This window comes from Coffea eugenioides, chromosome 6, assembly GCF_003713205.1.
Source record: "Coffea eugenioides isolate CCC68of chromosome 6, Ceug_1.0, whole genome shotgun sequence".
Lineage (NCBI taxonomy): Eukaryota > Viridiplantae > Streptophyta > Magnoliopsida > Gentianales > Rubiaceae > Coffea > Coffea eugenioides.
Genome location: NC_040040.1, coordinates 51,199,510 through 51,205,509, shown reverse-complemented (window position 1 = coordinate 51,205,509; position 6,000 = coordinate 51,199,510). Strand labels below are relative to the sequence as shown.

At 32.6% G+C, this 6,000-nt stretch overlaps 1 long non-coding RNA gene across 1 annotated transcript; it reads left to right on the top strand.

Moving 5' to 3' along the window:
• Nucleotides 1-749: 749 nt before the first annotated feature.
• On the top strand, nt 750-5,602 carry LOC113776209. The gene is made up of 7 exons (XR_003468985.1): nt 750-790; nt 942-981; nt 1,357-1,425; nt 2,603-2,669; nt 2,978-3,016; nt 3,518-3,568; nt 5,403-5,602. It is a non-coding gene; the product is annotated as an uncharacterized LOC113776209 (long non-coding RNA).
• Nucleotides 5,603-6,000: the final 398 nt, after the last annotated feature.

The following is a 6,000-nucleotide window of genomic DNA, read 5'->3' as shown; positions in this document are numbered from 1 at the left end:
TCAATCGTTTTTCTTCCTCTTTTCTCTCTCTCTCTCAGTCAAACGCACAACGATCAGTCAGTGTCAAGAACTCTTGAAGACCGATCCCTATTGTTGTTATCCTCCAGACAAAATTCCATCTTCGTGAGACCCATAGTTCTCCCCTGAATTTCTGGCATTTGATTGTACTTGAAACAGGTTGTAATCTCAATTGGGGCCGGGGTCCAAATTTGTTTTCTTCTGATAGAGCTGATAGACGATGGGCTCAAGACTGCAAAGGGACTGGTAATCTTCCTCTCCTCCCTTTGTCGATTTCTCCCTCCTGCTGTCCCTCATCTCCCTCTCTCCATACCTCAAGTAATTACAGCTGATTTTTTCTATTTTTCTGCCATTTTGCCTGATATTTCCTTGGCTAAAAACAATCAGTTCTTCTCCCTTCTTTTTTTTTAGGTCCTTTTCTGAAACAACGAGGAAGTGAAAGGTTAATATTTCATCTCCACTGTCTATATGAATTTCTAGAATACAGATATGGTATTTTTCTTCCCCTTTCTTTCCATGATTAATGTCTTTGTTTCATTTCAGTTTTATCATTAAATTTTTATTTTTAGTTTCAACAAAAAACTTTTAATATGGTCGGAGATGGTGAATAATTCATGATTAGCTGGCTTGTAGATATTTATTTGCTTTATTTTTTGTACCTACTTGGTGTTTTATTGTTCCATTTTTCTTTACGTTTTTGCCTTTCTTGGATTTCTTCTGCAACAGGGAGGAAAATGGCCACCCGTGAAAGACAGCTGCTGAGGGGAAAAACGTAAGTTTTGTTTTATCATTCTAATTTAATTTTTACTTTAAATTTCTCTTTTCAGAGCTCAAATGATGGTATACTTTTCTTTGACCTTTACTCTTTTCAAACCTCATTCGAGTTTTCTTTTTAGTCATTTTTTTTGGTGTCTTTCATGCAGGTGTTTTGTTGATCTCCTGCTCAGAAAAGCAATCCATATGGTAACCAAAAAGATTCACTTGTTTAAAATAGATTTCTTCATCTTCAAAATGTCTTTCTATTTGCTCCAGTTCTTCCGATTCCTTTTTCTTCATTCAGTTTTCAACATTTGAAGAATTAATAAATTTCTTCTTTGAGAATCAGGAACTTCCATGTCACATTGGTCATCGGCCAAAACTTTGAGTTACAAAAGATCGTGTGATGCTATTTTTTTTATTGCTTTTGTGTTGAAATTTTTTGTTTTAGTACATAAATTGTCTCTTGGTAAAACCTCTTGAATATTCGTTTTATGAACCTTAAGTGGATATTAAACTGAGTATCTTCAGCAATATATGTTTTTGTTACAATGGCAATCTAAATGGTTTTCCTATTTGTAGGTGGTTAAAGGTTTGACCAAGACGAGGATTCTCAAATATTACATTCTAAGCACCTACTTGAAATAATGAGTAAGTTACTGTTTTAATAAAACACCTTAAATTTTCTATTCCTTGATCAAAAAGGAATTAAATTGCTACATAATTGCAGTTTTGCCTCTTGAATCATCGACTACGATGTTTAATAGCTTGGAAATTCTTATTAGGAAAATCAGTTTTGGTTGACTTAAGTTGATATTTACAAAACATGATGTTCTCTTAGATTTGTAACGTTTCAGTAAGATTAAGTCTGGAAAACTAAACCTTATGATAGTTTTTTTTACTTGTAAAAATGAACTTAATTGAGGTAAGCCTAAACAGAAATTTTGTGAGAAACATTCAGACGGTATTCCAATTGATAGGTTCAAAAAGGTGAATGTGATGCAGACCTTCAATTTATGTTGAAGTTTTTTATGCAGGAAAGAACATAAAGGAAGGGCATGTTACTTTTGAAGAAAATTTGGTAGAACTCCTAATTTGTTTTAACTGGATGGATAATTTGTATTAAATATAACACATTTAGATGTTCAAATATGAGGACAAGATGCCTCTACTTTGAGATAAATGGCATACAATTCTTCCTAGAATTTGAGAATACAATCATTTCTTTGACACATCCAACTATTTTTGGAGAGGTGTTCTGGAGTCATCTTACCTCAGATTTTTTATGAGAAAACTTGACAGAAAGACCTCAGAGCCATCTCTCTCCTATCTTTTGTGTCAAAAAAAAATCTCTCCCATCTCCTATCTCCCATCTCCTCTTTGCTAGCGAGTTAAAGTACTGGGAGTTACAAAACCAGAGGCCTTCCCTCAAATTCCTGTATCTACAATAGAGGAGTTTGGTTCAATGCTGACAAGACTAATCAATTCCCATCAAATAATTTTCCATATCTCAATCCCCTACAACTCAAAGCCTCTATTTGAAAAGTGCCTTCTGTTCTTATCTTTCTTTCTTTCTCTCTGAAAACTGCTGGCTTCCCCACTCTTGTTCTATGTATACTTTTTTCTCTTGATTAAATTTTATTTTATTCTCTAATAAGTTTTATATGTTTGCTACGGGTTGAGGAATAGGGATTTGATACCAAGTATGAATGATTGGAAATTCTTTGCTCAAGTAAAATACTTTTACGATATCTGTTTTGCTATTTTTTTCTTTCTTTTTACCAGAAGTCAACTGTAATCTTCTCCTATCTTTACTCCTCTTTCATAGATGTTCAAGAAATGGACTATGGAGAGGATAGTCTGCCTCTTATTGAAGTATTTCCTAAAATTCCAGTGTAAGTCATGATTAAGAGGTTGTCAGGTCTTTTTAAGTAACTCCATACAGTAATTATCCTTACTTAAGATCCGATATTTTATGCTTTCACTTTTTTTTGCATTGAAACTTGTGATTATTTCCTTAGATGAAATGGTTTAATTTCTTTCTTCTTTTTTCATGTTCATAGAAATTTTTGTTTTCCAGTTGATATTGCCAATAACGCTTTATAAGTAAAAAATTCAAAGTAAGAGGATGTGGATTGACTGTTTCTGTTAAACTCTCTTAGTTAGTTGGTAATGATTTTGTCATTCTTTTTTCTTTTTGCAGCCAGCTAATGCACTTTTTGGACAACTTTTTATAGCTCAAGTGAGTGGAATTCCATCTTAGGGCCACTTTTCCTTGGATTTGGATCAAAATTGTTTGATTAACGACTAGAATGTCATATTTGCTTTGTTAAGCATGCTATCTATGTAATTTGTTCAATGCTTGGGGTTAAATTTTAGGCAGTTAATGGTTGAAGTAGTTAAATTTCAAACCATGTAAGGTTTGTGAACCATTAAATGAAAATATTGAATTCTTGAAAGGGCTGTGAAATCAAAAGGGTCTTACTCAGAAAGGAGAGGAAAACTTGTGATATTAATCTACATATCATCTTGCTTCATGTAACTATAGACTTTTATTTTAATGTAAAAAAAGCAAGGAAAAAATGGTGGGTTGTATATTTCATTTGCAACTGTTAATAATGTTGAAGAATATGGAGAATAAGTTCAATAATTTTCTCTGAATCATTCTCATGTTATTACCATGAGGTTGTTTTAATTATGTTCTTCATCTGGCCGATGCTTGTTTACACTAAATTTTTGTTAGACGAAGGAAGAACGAAATAAGGAGGCTACTTTTCTTATTTCAGCCTTCAAGGTATGTGCAGGAGTTATCGTTTCAGTGTTTTTGTTTTCTCTTTGCTTTCTTTTTTTTTTTCAAATTTATTTAGCAGTTTATTCTTTGCATGACTATTGATGGATTTTGGGTAAGTCATTGGAGGCTATTTATGGATTTCAAGGTGAAGAAGTGGATAAAGAATCTAAATTGACACCGGTGAAAAAATTAGTCGAGGTATATGGTGATGGAAATATCACAATTAGCCTGGCACTATTGTCTTTGAGCTACTGGAAGATGATCAATATGGTTCTTTACAAACTAAAATTGAAGGATATAGTAGTCTAGATGCAAAGTCAAACCCTTTACAAGACCCTCGAACTAGCTTTGGATTCGGAACGCAAGTCATGGTTTTCTTTTGAATTGATGTAGTTCCGAATTTGTGTTAAATAGGTACTTATTTACCTTATGCATCTTATTCTATCCTCGGTTACTTGTTACTTTTTCTAAAGAAACTTAACTGATACAAATTCCCCAATTTATTCGACCAAAAAAATTTTTGCTTTTGTTTTTAATTGGACCTATAATACAAATTTCCCAATTTAATCGAGATCTAAGAATTGTTACATTGCAGCCCTGTTTCTATTTCAAAAAGGCATATTTGTGGAAGCCTTATGGAATTGTATTAATAATTTCTGCATTAAAAGCTTTCAGTTGCTCTTGACTTTACTGATTGGTCCAAGATTGCATGTAATGATCTTATGCCTTTTCTTAATGAAGATGATGTAATCCATGGGAACTTCAACTTGCTATTTCATTGATAGTTTAAATAGTTCATATCAAGTTGGTTAGTAGCTTACATTTTTTCTTGGTTTTAGGTATTCCTGTTAACTTGATTTTTTCTTGAATTCCAAGTCATCCTGTCCGCTCATTGCCTTTCTATTAAATGATGGAAACCACATGGATGACTTGATTGTGGTTGTTTCCAAATAATGTATAGGTATTACTGTCATTTTTTATGAATAGCAAGTCTCTGCCTAAATCCAACATCTTTTAGTTGAGGACTGCATGTGCTGAACCCTCTTAGGATCATTTACTTTCATCCCTCAAATTTCTAAATCCCTTTGCATTTCCTTCACTCGTTGTTTTTTGAATAATCACTTGTTGCTATCAATCATATAGTACTTACTGAATTTGCTTTTGAAATTTTGGGAAAAAAAGTTAGAAAGTTGATGAACTGCTTGAGTTGACTGGCTACTACAAGACTTTTCTTATGAATTCTTATCAAGAAGCAAGGTATGGTTTTCCAACCACAAACAGTGTGGATATGAACTATTTTACTATTTGCTATCATTTATCATTCCCTGGTATAGTGATCAATAATTGTGAGATTGATTGGCCTCTTTACTTAATCAATAATTTCTTTTTCGTATTTGTTTCCCATGGAAATGTTAGTTCTTTCATTTTTATTTCTCAAATTTCAATATTTTTGGCTTCAAAACTTATCACATATTTCGTTCCTATTTTTACATGGTGTCACTCTTAATTTTGTCTAATGTGTAAAATTTTGGTTTCAACATACAAGAGCTTAATTTATAGTTGATTTTGACACATACAAGGCCATGGCAATAAAGAACGTTATCACCATTGCATGTGCATATCAAGCATAGCTACCGGCAAATTGCATATTTTATAGCGGAGAAAGTAGTTTTTATTTGCTTGCTACTGGGCCAATTCTAACTCAATTTATACTGTAATATTATATTCCTTTTAGATCCATCAGAGTAGTTCATTTATTACTCTGTCCAGATTATATCCTTAATGATACATAAAATTCATATGGCTTAAACATAAAATTGCATTACCTCTTGTGCAGGATAAAAACATGGCAATAGGAGATTATTCAAATAAGCTCTGGGAAGAGGAAGACAAATAAACTCTTGAACGATTTTCGGCATTGTAAAGAGATTGAGAAATGCAAGCTTGAATCATAGTTAGTAAACACTGGTATCCAATTATGCATACAACTTGTAATAATTTATAGAAGTTTTTTTTTAACTGTATTCTTTATTAATATGCTTGGCCTTGACTCAACATATTTGGCCAATATAGTTTTATAACTTATTTTAGTCATTACTCCTAATTATCGATTATCTATTTTGTTTAAAAAAAAACTATTACAATAGGCTTTACACTGGGCATACTACCTATTAATTTCACACCGCGCTTTGGCGCGGTGATCCCCTCCTAGTTCTATTTCTATCCTTTATTCTCCTTCTCTATAATACACACATCCATATAAACGAATGGTCAAGATTCACAAAGTTTGAGTAATAATAGCTGTCCTGGAAGATTGCAACATGGATTACAGGCATGGATAGATGTCTTGGAAAATTGATGCATGGAAGTTAAAAGGATCAAAGGTCCAAGCTTTTTTTTTTTGTTTTTTTATCAATGGCAACCGTTTAGAATGG